The sequence below is a fragment of the Arvicanthis niloticus genome, chromosome Y (genome assembly GCF_011762505.2).
Source record: "Arvicanthis niloticus isolate mArvNil1 chromosome Y, mArvNil1.pat.X, whole genome shotgun sequence".
NCBI classification, from domain to species: Eukaryota; Metazoa; Chordata; class Mammalia; order Rodentia; family Muridae; genus Arvicanthis; species Arvicanthis niloticus.
The window spans coordinates 6,492,868-6,511,244 of record NC_133431.1 but is presented as its reverse complement, the minus strand read 5'-3'; the positions used below and the strand labels follow the sequence as shown (position 1 = coordinate 6,511,244).

Below are 18,377 nucleotides of genomic sequence, written 5' to 3'. Positions count from 1 at the left end.
AGAATTGGACAGATGAGGGGATGGTGGGCGGGTCCCCATGCTGAACTCAGGTGAGCACCTCCTCTAGACAGGTGATCCTCAGCTTGTTGGAGGGTGGAGCAGGTAAAAGTGCTGAAGGAGTGTAGACAGCATGGTAGGAAGGGCTTAGCCCAGATTCAAACCTTCCTCACTGGAACCAAAGGGGCAGGCACATGTCAGTGGGGGAGGGGAAGACCACCACAGAGGGGGGAAAGGCAGCATGGCTCTAAAGCCAGATTACTCATCACAACAGCTTGCAGCCAATTACACAGCAAGACGTGTCTTGGTGGCCTTCATCAAACATACACACACACACACACACACACACACACACGCACGCACGCACACACACACACACACACACACACACACACACGCACGCGCACACACAAGAGACATACTGAAGAATTTATTACAGTCTTCCCCTTGCCTGGTTCCCAGTCTCACCTGCTCACCTAGCTCCTATCAAAATCCAAGGGCAACTTGCTTAGCTTTGCTCTCTCTGTAGCTGGTCTCTACTCAGCAGTAACCAGCAGGCATGAGATGCTGCAGTGGCCTTACCTAGCATCTTGGGTACCAGGACACACACATCTTTTTACATGTTAACTACCCATTCTTTTCTATTTTGGATCAGGTCTACTTTTCTAACTATTCGTTTTTTTTTTTTTTTGTTTTTTTTTTTTTCCATTGTGGGGGCATTCATTACTTTTTAGCTTTATGTTTGTGTACTAATTTTTGTCAGCAGTTGAATGCACTACCAACACTGTTTATAGCTTCCAGTTTTAAATTTTGTTTGTTTTTATTTTAATTGTGGAGTCTTTAGATACACAAAAAACAAAATTGTTGTATTTTTGTTTTTTGATTTTGGTTAAATGGGACTTTCTCTGTTATTTCATGGTGTCCTCACATCCTAATAATTCTATGTTGCCTGTTATTACATGGGCACTCAGGAACTGCTGACTTACGTGAGGAGGAGCTTCTATGTTTCTCAAAGATTTTATTCATGTATTTAAGACCTGAATACATGTGGATTATTATTCATGTTTGACACAGGACAGAACTCTGATTTTTACCTCCTGTGTATTCTAGCTTCATTGATTAGATATCTTCCTTCTACAGATACATGCTACTACCTAGGTTTTCATATGTGCCTGGGTCTTTTTTGGTGTGTTTCTTTAGCTTTCTAAGTCTCCATGGCAAGGCAAGTCTCTAGTTTTTCAAGAGTGTTTGGCCTTTCTTGGCCCCTTGTTCTTCTGCATAAAAACTGGAGTCAGTTTAAATAGTTTTTACCTGAAATCAGTCAGTACCCTTTCCTTGGCATTTTAATTAGCTGTTCTTTAACTGAGTGTGTTTATCAACTGCGGAGGATTTCATCTCTGTATATATTTGTGAATGTGAATTTTGTAAATTGTATCCAAGTCTTTCAATCCATTAATCGTTCATATTCCTTTACATACTAAATCATCTTTAATGTCAGGGGTTGTTTTGTGATATTTGAAGGTCTTACCCACCATTTGTTAAGCAAAGACTTGTGAACTTTTCTCCACTTTGCCTAATCCCCAGGGCTTGCCTACTCTACCTGTACTGAGTACATATGGAAGTCAGAGAGAACCCATAGCAACCCTTGGCATGTTATGGTAATGGAGGGCATTACCATGCCACTTGATTGGGTTTCATGTGGGTTGCTGCCTGGTCGACTTACCTTCTCCAGTACCTAATGGGAATATCCAGGGCTATCTCATTTAGCCTCTGAGGAGATGAGGGCCTGAGGAGGAGGGATTTTGCCTTGGGTCACTAGGTTAGCAGTGGTGGAGCTGAGATATGAACTCAGTCTGTTGAACCTTAAAAAGCCCACATTCTTTCTTTGACCTTGTTGGGGAGGTCATCCTGATGTAACTCTTCTCCCCATTCAGCTTCTAGTTGTGCTTATCTTGGGTCTATGCTGGACAATGGGTGGTCCTGTAGTGACAGGGGCGGTTTGTACACATGTGGTATGATTCAGTTGACAGCTTGTTTTCTCCTTCTCCCAGCTCCAGCTCCAGAAAGTGGGATAAAAAATTGCCACATGTGTCCTTTAGGGACTTTCGTAGTTGTCAGTTGTATGCAGTATAAGCTTCACAAGACACTTTGTGCTTCTTTATGAGAATATTCAAGACAAAAAAAAAGTACTGCTTTCCTGTCTCCCCATGGCACAACTGCATGTCAGTTACCTCAGTACAGTGGGATTTACTATCAGAGCTGTTCAGTGTTTGCTTTTGTGTATTTGCCTATGACCCCTTCCCCCACTGCTAACTTTACCTACTTGCCCTTTCAAGAGCTTAGGTTTGTCTTACAACTTAATTTTTCTCGCTCATAGCAGTTCAGTGAATGTGTGTTGGTTCATAGCTGGACAGTGGGCTACAGAGTAGTGGTAGGCATGGGACATGGTCTGCGATGAGCCACACCCTTTAAGTAGCTATTTGGACTCATTGGAGGAGAGATTTTTCTGGGGGTAGGACACCTCTGGACTCAAACTGGCATAACCCTTTAGCCAATGGGATCCCCTTAGACATTCTCTTTGGGTCTCATCCTCCAGAGATTTGCCTGCATATTCTATCCAGCCACATGCACTTTTGGGTTCTAGAAAGTACCACTGCCTCCACTACTTCATTTCCAGAGCTATTGACTCTGCTGGGCAGGCTGTTGGACTGACTATTACAGCAGGGAGCTGTAACTGTTGTTTATTGTCTTGCCTTTTCTTGGTTGATTGGGATGAGTACATGGCTGCCAAGATCCAGACGATGGATGAGCAGTTCTGCTATGCAGTAGGATGGGATGCTGTCTGAAATATTTAGTGGAATACAGAGGTTGAGTACATTTTACTATTTTGGTGTCTAATTTTATTGTGAACTTTTTAGGATTAAGAAAAAATTTGTTTTAATTCTCAATTATTTATAGCCCGTATTGTTTACTTTTCTGGTGTTGTAAAAAAAAATACTATGAGAAAGGCAGTTTATGGAAGAGATTATTTTGGCTTGTGTTTCCAGAAGGATGAGACCATCATGGCAGGGAACTGAGAGATCACATGTTAAACCCCAAACATGAACAGAGAGAGTGAACTGGAATTGAGGCTAGTCTACATACTATCCTCAGAGCCTGCCTCTAGTGAGGTGTAGCCTGTTAAGTCACCACCAGGGTTCAGATATTTGAGCCTATGGTAGACATTCTCATTCAATCCACTACATACTCCCAGGCCCTAAAGGCTCAAAGGCCATTGTGACAATGCAAAGTGTCTTTAATCCTACTTCAGAAGCCCCCTTAGTCTTCCACAGTCTCATTAAAACCCTGTGAGTTAGAATAGTGAATTAAATTCAGCATCCAATGGCACAGATATACATTACTATTCCTAACAGGAGGAATGGGGGCATAGTCAGAAAATCCTGGACCAAACAAGACTGATAATGCAGCATGTAATGACTGAATCCCCAGCTCAGCAATTCCCAGCTGTGGGCCATGACCCATCTGAAACCAGATATTTACATGATAATTTATGACAGTAGCAAAATGACAGTCATGAAGTAGCCACGAAAATAATTTTATAGTTGGGTGTCACCACAACACAAGGAACTGTATTAAAGGGATACAGCATTAGGAAGGTTGAAACCCAGTTCTCTAGCTTAATATCTGATATCTAAGGGCTTAGATGGCTCCATCCCTCCATCTTTTCTGCCTACAGAATATATTTCTTTTTTTTTATTTTTTATTTTTTATTTTTTATCTTTTTTCGAGACAGGGTTTCTCTGTGTAGCCCTGGCTGTCCTGGAACTCACTCTGTAGACCAGGCTGGCCTCGACAGGCATAAATCTGCCTGCCTTTGCCTCCCAAGTGCTGGGATTAAAACTGTGTGCTATCAATTATTGATCATTATTGGTTATCAACTAGTATTGATATTTTTGATTACCATTTATTGATTATTGATTGGTATTTATTATTGATTGTTATTCCATCACCATCATCCCCCTGCCTCTGCCTCCCAAGTGCTGGGATTAACAGCGTGCGCCACCACCACCCAGCACTATTTTAATTTTTAATATTTGGTCTTATTTTTTGGTGTCTTTGTTTTTCTCTGGTGTTTGGTTTAGGACTTAGTGGCCCTTTCTGTGGTCCTTTCCAATTCTTTTACTGGTAGGGAGGGGCTGACAGCACATAGACCCTTGTTCTTTGGTGGTTGTGAGCCCTCTGATCTGTTGTCTGGGCTGTAGCCTGCAGTGTATTGATTTCAGGCAGCCTGCAGTGAGAGCTGGTTTGGCTGTCCTGTGTCCTCTTTAGAAGTGTGTGAGGGTTGGGGGGGGGGATATGGGAAATCAGACAGTGTACATGGGAAGGTTGACTTAGCGCCCAGATGCCTAGATCAGCTCTCTGTGTCTGTGAGAAAGCTTTGGAAAGATAGCTGCTGTCTTTTCAGATGCTGATCTCCAGTTGTGAAGGCTGCTTCTCTGGCAGCCTTGATTTTGTGTCCCTGGTTTTTCTGTCAGGGAACCCCAACTATGTTGTGACATTGGCGCCACCTTGTGTCCCAACTCAGGGTTGGGAAGCTACCTCTGGTTGCCTAGCTTTGCTTGGAGATTGGGGAGGGAGCCTCTCAGTCAGCTCTCTGTAAACCCCTTAGACTCATTGCATGCTTAATTTCCACCCTGATGCAGCTTTAGAGTGAAGCCCTAGTTGTTTATTTTGTGGGGAATGGGGGCTGGATTTTCATCTCAGCATAGTTCAGTTCTAAGCTGGACATAAGGTGCGCCAATTTGTTGTTAAATTTTCCAACCCTAATAGCCCATATAAATGACACACAATCCAAATATTGTAATTATAAGTCATATGTCAAGATTGGGCAAATCTAATACAATACTGACTTATTTCCCAATGCTAAGACTCCTTATTAATTGTGGTTTCTCCCGGCCAGGTGGTTCTGGTTCATAGTGGCTTCCTTCTCCCTTTTTCCTTCTCTCTTTTTCTTCCTCTGCCTGCCACCCCTCTTTGAGCCTCCAGTCCCACCTTTCCCCACAACTATTCAATCACAGGCTCTGTTACTTTTATTGACAAATTAGAGAGAACACTCACATGGCATCACCTAAGTACATGATGGTCTGCTTGTGGGGTCTGACTTTTTAGTACAAATCCAAATAATGTTAGTTATTTAAATGTGTGTTTTACTATATTTCTGACACAGCTGTTTTCCATATGTGTATTTCTAGTCTGCTGTAGCAGCATAGAACACGTATTGTTAATGGTGTATATTCTTGCCAGTAATACATGCATTTTTTGTTGGATATGCTACTATTGATTATCTAAAGGGTCATAATGGTTTTCACAGGAAAGCTAATTGTCAGAATTTTGTTTTGTTTTTTGAGTCAGGGTTTTTTGTATTGCCCTCAGTGTCCTGTAACTCACTTTGTAGACCAGGCTGCCCTGGAACTCACAGAGATCTGCCTGCCCTCTATCTCTGAGTGCTGGGGTTTAAGTCTTGCACCTGGCTTGATATTTTTAATACTTACATCATTTTGTTAACTTTTGGGAGTTTGGTGAGGGCTAGTAAAATTTGCACTTTTTTAAATATATTTAAGTGGATCTTCACTTCCTGCTCTGTCCTTTATCTTATCAGTCAGGCTTCCTCTGATTTGGGACTAAATCGGCTTTCTTTAATTTTTTTTTTCCAGTTTGTGTTCTTCTTTCACTGGCCTTTTATGAGAGTTGGATGTACTCAAAATTGGCTGTCATTGTGCATGAAAGATTCAGCCAGAGCCTAAGACAAGTAGATAAGAGTGGGGATTTTTTTTTATTGTTTTTGCATCTATCCTCTATGATTTTTCTATGTAGTCAGACCATCATTACCAAGATGTCAAGTTGGCACTAGGGTGAGGACCTTAAGACAACATCTGGTAAGGCTGTAGTCTGACCCGCAGTCTGCAGTGGGAAATATAATTAGAATAACTCTGTAGACAGACATTTGAAAGAATGAATAACTAGTATAGTCCAGTTTTGGGTATTGTTACTCATATATCTTTATAAAGAAATAAAAATTTTTTATTAATGTTACTTAAGCAGCTTTTGTACTTATTAATGCTACTAAAAAGAAAAACAAAAAACAAACAGGTAGCATAGCCAGGATGTCAGTTTCGTATAGCATTGTCATAAATCCTGCATTTATAAGCCTGTGACCATATATTTGCAGCATCTAAATACACATTTTTGTGTTACTTGTTCAAGTGTTGTCATTTTTCCCATAAAACTTTTTACTGAGTTAATCCTGCTTACTTGCTTCTTACATCATACCATCTGGAACAGTAGTAAGCCAGTGTTGCGGCCCGAGCTGCCCCACGCTGGAGGGCCAAAATGTTGCAGACCGCTCTGTCAATGTTTGAACCTACTCTGCCAAAAGCCTTGGGAGCTAAACTGCTAGAACCTTCACTGCCCCAGCTGCTCAGGTCTGCGTGTCAGGGTTCAGCAAGAGAGAGAGGACAGACTCGAAGAATGGAGACCAGACAGAGTGTGACTCAATCCTGTTTATTCTTTAGTCTCTCTTCCTAGTCCAAGTCCCAAGTCTTGAGTCCCTAGTCCCTAGTCCATAGTCCCTAGTGCCTCCAAGTTCCAAGTTTCTTTCAAGTGCTAAGTGCCTAATGTCTAATGCCTAATTCTCTGTTCTTCCTCCAAGTGCCAAGTACCTAATAACTAATAATTCTTCTTCTGAGTTCTCTAGTCCAAGTGTCTTCTTCCTCAATGCCTAATTCCTACTCTGCCTAATTCCTACTCATAATCGTACTCATAATTGTACTCCAAGTTGTACTCTCCTAATTCCTACTCTTAATAATAATTTCTTCGGTCTGTCTCTCACCTTTTATATGTCTCACTTCTAAGCCACCCCTCTAAGTCACACCTTTAAGCCATGCCCTTAGGTCTTGTCTCTAAATCTGATTTCTAAGTCACGCCCTTTAGTCACACACCTTCAATCTCACACACCCAAGAAAAGATCCTGGGTATCTAAACCAAGATGTTATCAGAGTGTGCTCAGCTGTTGTAGGCTGATGTAATCAAGCCTCTTGTCAAGGTATATGGCTCAAGATGGCTGCAAGGATGATAGTCACCTTCTGTCTGCTCCCCACAAGCCAGCTGGTTTGTGGCTGAATACAGGACTTCAATCCTATATGTGGTGGTATAGGGTTTAATGTGTTAGAAAACGGCTTCTATAGAAAGCAAATGTAAAACCAGGAGCAGATGCTCAGGAAAAAGTATTGTTCCTTTTATGAAAAACATATGTTATTCACATAGCAAATAAATGACAACTCCTATGTTAGAGATGATAGGGTCTAGTTAATCTTGTAGAGAAAGTTACAGACCACAACTGGATAAGCTTGTGTGTGCTTGTAATTTCAGTACTTGATAAATGTCAGTAGAAGGCCATGGAAGTAGTAGGAAATTTAGACCCTATTTTGAAAATAGATGAAAAACAACAAAGAAAATGTACATGTCTTTAGTTTGGACAAGAATTATCTTTTGAACAAACAAATGTCTATGGTTTAGCTTTCTAGTACCTAGAAGGGAAACAGTAAGTAACAGAGAATTTGTATTTTAAGCTTTCAAGTCAGATACATTAACTTAAATTCTTTTATTCTTTAGAAATCACATAATTAAGAAGATGGAGACAGAAAATAAAGGGAAAGCAAATGGGCTGAGCACCTGGATTGTTTTCACCTGATATGTATAAAAGAAAACCCTTGAGGTTTGTTATAGTATATGAGATATTTACATACTCTGCATATCTATGTGTGTGCATGTATGGATGGATGTAGTATACAGGTGAGATTATCTAGTTACACTGGCGTATTTTCTGGATATGAGGAATAGGTAACCAAATTTTCTAAAAATGATTAGTAAGTTATTGTTTAATCAAATGGCTGCCAGAAACTTGAAATTTATATAACATATTAGTTTTAAGTTCTATAGAAACTTCTTGTCTGTTCTCTGTTATCCTATTACAGTGAGCTGCACAGCTCTCCTAAGACAACAGAGATGGACTGCACCTCCCTCACCATTTTTTTTTTTTTTTCGAGACAGAGTTTCTCTGTATAGCCCTGGCTGTCCTGGAACTCACTCTGTAGACCAGGCTGGCCTCGAACTCAGGAATCCGCCTGCCTCTGCCTCCCAAGTGCTGGGATTAAAGGCTTGTGCTACCACTGCCCGGCCTCCCTCACCATTTTTATCTTTGGCGACCCCAGGGACTGTGTGGTACAAGATAATAAGATGGTTTACATTTATTAAAATACTTTGAGTTTATTGTGACATGTTTTTATCTTAACTATTGCTGAAGAGTTAAAAAAAAAGAATTTTACTAGTTTTTGTACTAAATATAGAAAAAATTTTCAGTTCATGTAGGATTTTGAAACTTAAAAATTTGTACCTGAAAATAATAGAAGCCATATTTCCTTAATAAAGTTTAAGGAAAATAAATTTATCATAATGATTAAATCTTATTTTAATTCAGATACACCAGATTCATCAGTAAGGTAGACTTCAGGTTCTAAACAAAGATATTGAATTGAGTCTTTCTTTCAAAAGCTAAAATTGCTTCCTGTAGTTATAAAGGCAGGTATGGAGAAGCTAAGTGAGTTCTAGTTCTTAATGGATCGTCAATTCTTATATATTTATAGAAAGATTAGTGTTGCAAGTTAATTCTATGACTTCCACATATTAAATACATATTATGAAAGGAAATAATTTTAGCCTGAGTTCTTCATTTTTACTACTATGTAAATAATTTTAAATAACATAATAGTCCCTAATGATAGAGCCTCCAGTAAAAACAGAAACAAAACAAAAAACAAACAAAAAAGGTATTGTCATATTTATTTTCTTTCAGGTATAAAAAAGTAAGAAATTAAAAGCTGCTGGGCGGTGGTGGTGCACACCTTTAATCCCAGCACTTGGGAGGCAGAGACAGGTGGATTTCTGAGTTAGAGGCCAGCCTTGTCTACAGAGTGTGTTCCAGGACAGCCAGGGCTACACAGAGAAACCCTGTCTCAAAAAATATAAAACAAAACAAAACAAATTAAAAGCTACATTTTCTTTCTTTTTGTATTTTAATGACATTGGTGGAAGCCTTATTTGTTCAGTCTTCCCTTTACAAAAAAAAAAATAAATAAATAAAAAATAAAATAAAAAATAAAAAAAAAATAAAAAATAAAAAAAAAAAAATAAATAAAAAAACCACTTTCCTCTAAACTGTCCTTGACTGCATTTCTGGGCCTTCCATCTCTGTAGGACCCCAAGGGCTGCTGTTCTCTGGCTGAGACTTTCTGTGTGCTGCTGTCTGCTAAGTAACATTCTGCAGTTTTTTCTAAGAACAAAACATCCTTCCCAGCCCTTGAGAGGCAGAGGCAGGGGGATGATGGCGATGGAATAACGATCAATAATCAATAACAATCAGTGAATGGTAATCAATAATTATGAATACTAATTGATAACAAATAATGATCAATAATTGATGGCACAGCCCTTTAATCCCAGCACTCAGGAGGCAGAGGCAGGCAGTTTTCTGAGTTCCAGGACAGCCTGGTCTACAGAGTGAGTTACAGGACAGCCAGGGCTACACAGAGAAACCCTGTCTCAAAAAAACAAAACAAAACAAACAAAAAACAAAAACCCAAAACCAAACCAAAACAAAAGAACAAAACATCCTGTTGCAGGATGATGCCCCAGGAAGGGAATTTATACTTGACATCCTATTGCCCCCCAGTTGCATTCCTGTTTTTTTCCTATGGCACCTACCTTCCTCGCCTCCCTCGCCCAGGGGTGCCAGCTCCGGTGTTGGCCATCGGGACACTGGTGTTCAAGCGCCGACGCATGCTCCCCTCAGTCCCGGCTCCCCCTCGGAACCCGGCTGTGTCATGGGTCGCTCCACCTTGCAGGTCCTTGGGCCCCTCCACTCCCGACATTCCCCCGGTTTGTCGCCCCCTCTCGATACCTCGGTCTCCCTTCCTGCGCGCCCGGTCTTCTTCCACTCTCTGACCGCGACCTCAGATCAGACGTGGCGACTCACTGAATGTACGCGTATTAGTCAGTGGAGGAAAAGAAACTAACCAGGATTCCCTCAGTAGTGGTGAGTAAACAGGGAAGAGCCGAATCCCCACCGCAAGCGCGGAGCGGGACATGTGGCGTACGGAAGACCCACTCCCTGCCATCGCTCATTGGGGGGGGAGGGGCAAGTCCTTCTGATTGAGGCCCAGCCTGTGGACGGTCTGAGGCCGATAGCGGCCCCCGGTGCCCGGGCCCGGGTCTTCCCTGAGTCGGGTTGCTTGGAATGCAGCCCAAAGCGGGTGGTAAACTCCATCTAAGGCAAGAGACCCAGAGTCAACAAGTACCGTAAGGGAAAGTTGAAAAGAACTTTGAAGAGAGAGTTCAAGAGGGCGTGAAACTGTTAAGAGGTAAACGGGTGGGGTCCGCACAGTCCACCTGGAGGATTCAACCCGGCGGCCTGCATTCGGCCTTGACAGCGTTCCTGGCGGATCTTTCCCGCTCTCGGTTCCTCCCAACCCCTTTGCTCGCGTAGTTCCTGCGTCCCGCCACCACCCTCATCTCCCCCCACCCCCCCACCCCCGCTTCCCCTCTGGGGGAGTGTCGTTGGCGGGCATGAGGTGTGGTGCGGGGTCGGCAGGGGACCACCCCCGGCCGGCGACTGGCCGCTACGGGGTGGACTTCCACCAAGGCAGTGCGCCTGGATCGGCTCCGGGACGGTTGGGAAGGTGGCTGGGGGGGCGGCGTACCACATGTGGGGGCACCGAACCACCCCTCCCCGAGTGTTACAGCACCCTGGCAGCAGCGCTCGCCGAATTTCGGGGCCAAGGAATCCAGATATCCGTGTGGGGGGAGGGGGCCAGACCACCCCTCCCATGGTGCCACCGCTCTCCCACCCCTCTTGGCTTTCCTACCTCTCGGGGGCGGGGGTCCGGGGGGCTGGGCGGACTGTCCCCAGTGCGCCCAGGGCGTTGTCGCGTCATCAGGCTCGAAGGGGACCCTGTGTCACGCTCTTTTTTATCGGAGCCCGAGCACTCGGGGTTGGCAGAGATGTCGGCCACCCACCCGACCCGTCTTGAAACACGGACCAAGGAGTCTAACGCATGTGCTGTGTCGGAGGCTCGTCCGAAAGCCGCCGTGGCTCAATGAAGGTGAAGGGCCCCACCCGGGTCCCTGAGGTGGGATCCCAAGGCCTCTCCAGTCCGCAGAAGGTGCACCACCGGCCTGTCTTGCCTGCTGCGCAGGGGGGGTGGAGCACAAGCGTACGCGTTAGGACCCGAAAGATGGTGAACTATGCCTGGGCAGGGCGAAGCCAGAGGAAACTCTGCTGGAGGTCCATAGCGGTCCTGACGTGCAAATCGGTCATCCGACCTGGGTAAAGGGGAGAAAGACTAATCGAACCATCTAGTAGCTGGTTCCCTCCGAAGTTTCCCTCAGGATAGCTGGTGCTCTCACAGAAATTGAAATGCCTGCAGTTTTATCTGGTAAAGCGAATGATTAATGTCTTGGGGCCGAAACGATCTCAACCTATTCTCAAACTTTAAATGGGTAAGAAGCCCGGCTCCCTGGCGTGGAGCCGGGCGTGGAATGCGAGTGCCTCGTGGGCCACTTTTGTAAGCAGAACTGGCGCTGCGAGATGAACCGAACACCGGGTTAAGGCACCTGATGCCGACGCTCATCAGACCCCAGAAAAGGTGTTGGTTGATATAGACAGCAGGACGGTGGCCATGGAAGTCGGAATCCGCTAAGGAGTGTGTAACAACTCACCTGCCGAATCAACTAGCCCTGAAAATGGATGGCGCTGGAGCGTCGGGCCCATACCCAGCAGTTGGAACGTGACTGGAGTGGCCTCGGGTGCGGGCGGGCGTGGCGGGCGTCTCATACCACCACCCCTCAGGTCTTGCCCCCAGGTGTTGGGCCCCTGGACGCTACTCCGCAAGTGGGAGGACCGCTGAGGTGAGCCTTGAAGCCTAGGGCACTGGCCCGGGTGGAGCCACCGCAGGTGCAGATCTTGGTGGTAATAGCAAATATTCAAACTAGAACTTTGAAGGCCGAAGTGGAGAAAGATTCCATGTGAACAGCAGTTGAACATGGGTCAGTCGGTCCTGAGAGATGGGCGAGTTCCATTCTGAAGGGACGGGCGATGGCCTCCGTTGCCCTCGGCTGATCAAAAGGGAGTCGGGTTCAGATCCCCGAATCCTGAGTGGCGGAGATGGGCGCTGATCCCGGAGAAGCCTGCGGGAGCCCTGGGGAGAGTTCTCTTTTCTTTGTGAAGGGCAGGGCGCCCTAGAATGGGTTCACCCCGAGAGAGGGGCCCGGAAACCATCGCGGTTCGGGCGGCGTCCGGTGAGCTCTTGCCGGCCCTTGAATATCTGGGGGAGAGGGTGTAAATCTCGCACCGGGCCGTACCCATATCTGCAGCAGGTCTCCAAGGTGAACAGCCTCTAGCATGTTGGAACAATGTAGGTAAGGGAAATCGGTAAGCCGGATTCGAAACTTCCGGATAAGGATTGGCTCTAAGGGCTGGGTCACTCAGGCTGGCGCAAGAAGCGGGGCTGGGCGCTCCGCGGCTGGACGAGGCGCCACCGCCCTCTCCCACGCCCGGGGAGACCCCCTTCCCTTTCCTGGCCGCCCGGAGTCACCCTCACCTCTCCCCAGAGACCCCCATTGTTTCTCCCCCTCGCCGGGTGTGGGGGCCGGCAGGTTCAGCCCCTCGCGGGCTGGAGCAGGAGAAACCCGTGGGTTCCCAGTCGGTTGGGGGGCGGAGTCCCGGACACTGGGGAGGGGGGGCAGCGTCGGCGACTCTGGACGCGAGCCGGCCCTTCCCATGGATCGCCCCAGCTGCAGCGGGCATCGCGCCTGTACCTGGGGAGACCGGCGGGTTAGTGGCACAGGGGGTTGGGGAGGTTCTGGCGTGGGACCCCGGGGCCTCTCTTGTGGTCCCGGCGGCCCTGTGTGTCTTGCCCCCACGATTGTCCCCGCACCGGCGCTTCCCCTGCCGGGTCCGCTTCCCCGGGCCACGGTTCCCCCCCCCACCCCCCCCCTCCCCCCCGAGAGGCGTCTCACCTAGGCTGGCGCCTAGCAGCCGACTTAGAACTGGTGTGGGCCAGGGGAATCCGACCGTTTAATTAAAACAGAGCATCACAGAAGGCCCGCGGTGGTGTTGATGCGATGTGATTTCTGCCCAGTGCTCTGATCGTCAAAGTTAAGAAATTCAATGATGCGCGGGTAAATGGCGGGAGTAACTATGACTCTCTTAAGGTAGCCAAATGCCTTGTCATCTAATTAGTGATGCGCATGAATGGATGAACGAGATTCCCACTGTCCCTACCTACTATCCAGAGAAACCACAACCAAGGGAACGTGCTTGGCGAAATCAGCGGGGAAAGAAAACCCTGTTGAGCTTTACTCTAGTCTGGCACAGTGAAGAGACATGATAGGTGTGGGATAAGTGGGAGGCCCCTGGCTCCCCGTTTCCGTTTTTCCACGAGGGGTTGGGGCAGGGGGTCCGCGCTTGGGTGTCCTAAGGCGAGCTCAGGGAGGACAGAAACCTCCCATGGAGCAGAAGGGCAAAAGCTCGCTTGATCTTGATTTTCAGTATGAATACAGACCGTGAAAGTGATCCTTCTGACCTTTTGGGTTTTAAGCAGGAGGTGTCACAAAAGTTACCATAGGGATAACTGGCTTGTGGCGGCCAAGCGTTCATAGCGACGTCGCTTGTTGATCCTTCGATGTCGGCTCTTCCTATCATTGTGAAGCAGAATTCACCAAGCGTTGGATTGTTCACCCACTAATAGGGAACGTGAGCTGGGTTCAGACCATCGTGAGACAGGTTAGTTTTACCCTACTGATGATGTGTTGTTGCCATGGTAATCCTGCTCAGTACGAGAGGAACCGCAGGTTCAGACATTTGGTGTATGTGCTTGGCTGTGGGATTATGGCTGAACACCTCTAAGTCCCCCCATGGGCGTCGGGACCGGGTCCGGTGCAGAGAGCAGGAAATGGAAATGGGGTGCGGCCGGAAAGGGGGCCACCCTCTCATCCATCACGCTGATCGCACGTTCGTGTGGAACCTGGCGCTAAGCCATTCGTAGAAGACCTATTTCTGGGTCGGGGTTTTGTACGTAGCAGAGCAGCTCCCTCGCTGTGATCTATTGAAAGTCAGCCCTCGACACAAGGGTTTGTCTCTCGCAGGCCTCCGGATGCCTGCTCGCACTCGCACTCGCGTGCGCAAGGCGGTCGACCGCTGACCCCGGTACCGCCGACTGGCCAGGGTCTCCACCCGTCTCTCCTCTTCCTTCTCACCTCCTCCTACTCCTCTCCGAGGTGGTTCCAGCGTCAGTCATTGCAGCCCAGCCCGCTGCTGCCGCCCGCTCCCCGCCCCGGGCCCTGGCCAAGCCGGTGTGGGCAGAGAGTCGGTTGGCGGTGGCTGGCCGGTCCCCACGGTTGCCGGTACGGCCGGTGGGGGTATCTTGGTCTCCACCGAAGGCCTCTCGGAGGGCATGGAATGGGGAGGTCACGGTGAAAGGGGGATTGCAAAGGGCGATCCCTGTCTCGCCCTTTGGCGCCGGCGCCAGACAGGACCCCAGCGTTGTCCTCCCCTGCGCTCGCTTCCCCGTCCTTGCGGTTCGGGTCCCCTCCTGCGCCCGTCTCTGTGTTGCGTTCCCGGGAAGCGCACGGGGACGGTGGGGAGAAAGGGGATTCCTTTGCCGCCCAGGCTTTTGAGGAAGCGAGTCCATCTGGGTCGCGGCATTGGCGGGCTCTCTGGTAGGGGGAGTTGCGCTCTCTCATCCGAGCTTTCCTGTTCCTCTCTTCCTCTTCACTTCCTCATGCTCCTTGGCGCCGCTAGGCGAGTCTGTGGGTGAGCGGGATGAGTTTCGGGAGGCAAGGCCGGAGAGGTTCCGGCGCCTCTTTTTTTCTTTTCCCCTCCCTTTCCTCCCTTTTTTTTTTTTTTTTTTTTCCCCCCCGGGTTCCGGTAGACCACTTCCAAGGGTACTTGGTCTCTTTTTTTTTCCCAACTCTGGGAGGTCGATCAGATATCTGGTCTGGACTCTTTTTTTTTTTTTTTTTTTTTTTTTTAATATATATATATATATATATATATATATAGTCGACCAGTTGTCCCTTTTGACATTTTTTTGATTATTATAATTATTAAATTTACTTGTGTGAGGTCTACCAGTTGTCCCTTTTCACAGACTGTTTATTAAAAATGTATCTCTGTGTCCTCATATCCTTTTTTTTGCCGGTTTACCAGATGTTTGTTCTGGACTCTTTTTTTTTTATTTATTTAAAATTATTGAAATTATTTAACTGTTTTAAATATACACACACATACATTCGAACGTTTTTTTTTTCTTTGAATGGTGTGAGGTCGACCAGTTGTCTGTTTTAACAGACTGTTTTAAAAGATATGTATCTGTGTCTCCTTGACCTCCTTTACATGTGTCGACCAGATATCTGCCCTCTTTTTTTTAAATATATATATATATGTATACATATATATGTGTGTATATATATATGTATATATACGTATATATATATATACATATATATGTATGTATGTATATATATGTATGTATACACACATATATACATATATATATATATATGTATATATACACACATATATATGTATGTATGTCTGTGTCTCTGTCTCCCCATCCCCCTTTTTGCGGGTCCCCTTTTATTGAGCTGGTTTTTTGTTTGTTTGTTTGTTTTAAATTATATTGTGAGGTAGCCCAGTTGCCTTGTTTCACAGAGTATTATTGTTCAACAGAATATTATATGTATGTGTGCGTATTATATATAATATGTATGTAGAAAACATATATAATTTTAAAAACACATATACACACATTTTTCTTTTTAATTATCTTATTATAATTTATATGATTTCCTTAATTATCAGGTCGGCCAGTTGTCCTATAACAAATACCAGGTTTCACACCAGTATTTCTGTGTATATGTGTATAAAATTTAAAAAGACATATGTTTGTATGTGGTCTGGACTCTTTAAATCAAATATATGAGGTACTTGCTTGATGTTTCACTTTTCTAGGGCTCACAAAAGAGATCAAACAGCTGAGAGGATTCTCTCTCTCCTCTCCTCTCTCTCCTTTCCTCTCCTCTCCTTCTCTCTCCTCTCCTCTATCTCTCTATCCTCTCCTCTTTCTCCTCTCTCCTCTCTCTCCTCTCCTCTTCTCCCTATCCTCTCTCTCTCATCTCCTCTTCTCTCTATCCTCTCTATCTATAATCAATCTATCTCTATCTTTCTCTCCTCTCCTCTTCTTCCTCTCCTCTCTTCTCTTCTCTCTTTCCTCTTCTCTCCTCTTCTCTCTGTCCCCCTCTCTTGTCTCCTCTCTCTCCCTCTCCCTCTCCCTCTCCCTCTCCCTCTCCCTCTCCCTCTCCCTCTCCCTCTCCCTCTCCCTCTCCCTCTCCCTCTCCCTCTCCCTCTCCCTCTCCCTCTCCCTCTCCCTCTCCCTCTCCCTCTCCCTCTCCCTCTCAGATAAGAAGTTTGACTGGTCCCTCACTCTGGCCTACCATTTTTTGGGGATCCATTTTGGGACACTGTCTCCCTGTCTGTTTTGCTATCTTTATTTTGTAGCCTTAGCTGTCTCCTTTGTGTCTCCACTGATGGTTGCTGTGTGGGACACACACACACACACACGCCCCACAGTGAGGAGTCGGGGGCAATCATGGAGGAGAAGGTGGTAGGCACTGCATTGGGAAACATTGTCTGAGAGATTTGCAGAAGATGCTAATGAACCAGTGGGTTTCAATGTCAAGCCTTGTTCCCTAAAACTTAGACATGTTCTAACAAAGCCTTTTTAAAATTTTATTTATTTATTTATTTTTTGTTCCTTCTACTTGTTTTCACTCTGTAGCCCAAGCTCCCTAGCTATCACCCTTTTTGGAATGAATATGAGCTTGCTTTGCTTCTGCTTCTGCTTCTGCTTCACTTCACCACGATTCCTTTAACAGAAGAACTTAACAGACAGATTTGTGGTTTTGCTTGCTTGCTTGCTTGCTTGCTTAACATGGTTTCCCTTTCTGTCCATGCAGGGCTCTCTGACTGCCCTTTGGAAACCCATTGAGAGGCCAGAACCAAAGTCCCCCCCCCCCCCAAAGCTGAGAGATGACCGCATGACAGCTCATTTAGGAGGAATTCCTTCCCAAGGCATGGATCATCCCAGCATGGAAAGATTGCCCTCCTTTCCTCCCTCCCTCCCTCCCATTTTCCCTCTTCCCTCGTACACTCAATAAAACAAATAAATGAATAAAGTTTCCAGGTTATTTCTTCATTTACGCTGCCTAAATTCTCCCCCAATGCCTCCAACTGCCCCCACCCCCACCATCACAATGTTCCAGGATAACCTAGCTCCTTAGAAATGCTAATGGCACTCCAACTGATAACACACCTGTCTCTGATAAGAGATAGAGGAAGACTCTCTCTGATCCAGCCCACCACACCCTGCCAGCTCAGGGACTTTTCAGGCCTAGGATCTGGGCTGTATTTACATAACCTGGTATTTCTAACATTGTTTATTATGATTTACACACACACCAGAAGAGTGAATCAGGTCCTGTGACAGAGCTGCTACGTGCTTATTGGGACCTCTGGAAAAAAGAGCAGTCAGCAGTACCCTTAACTACTCAGCTATCTTTCCAACAGGGAAATGGAGCCTAGGCCTGTGTATTAGGAAATTACAACCATTAGGCATCTGTATCCCCTCCTAATTTATTTATTTATTCATTCATTCATTCATTCATTCATTCGTTATTTATTTCGACACCAACCAAAGTTTGGGTCTTAAGGAAGCAAGCACACCCACCATTCAGGATGGATGAATTTGGAAAGTTTACCCTACAGGGTTTACCTGAAGCTTAAAGGAATGACTGTCCAGGACTGTCCTGAGGGGGGGAGATAGATAGATAGATAGATAGATAGATAGATAGATAGATAGATAGAGATATATAGATATAGATGATATAGATATTGACATAGACATTGACATAGATATAGATATATGGATGATGGTGTCACAGAACTATATAGGTGGTTCCCCTTTTTCTTAACCCTGGTAGCACAACTGGGACAGAATTACACACCAACTTAGCTGGAAGTGGTTGGATATTCAGACAAGGAACACTTGCAGTAGCTATGGTTTTGCTGCCAGAGGTTTTTGGTGGTGGTGATGATGATGGTGGTGGGGTTTTTTGGGTTTTTTTTTTTTTGGGGGGGGCTTATGGTAGAAAGAAACTGTATTTTCTACACTGTATTCCGATCAGAGTTTCCCATCCCAAAGCTCCTC

At 45.9% G+C, this 18,377-nt stretch overlaps 1 pseudogene; it reads left to right on the top strand.

Moving 5' to 3' along the window:
• The first annotated feature begins 10,059 nt into the window (after positions 1–10,059).
• On the top strand, positions 10,060–14,247 carry LOC143437433 (28S ribosomal RNA; annotated as a pseudogene).
• Positions 14,248–18,377: the final 4,130 nt, after the last annotated feature.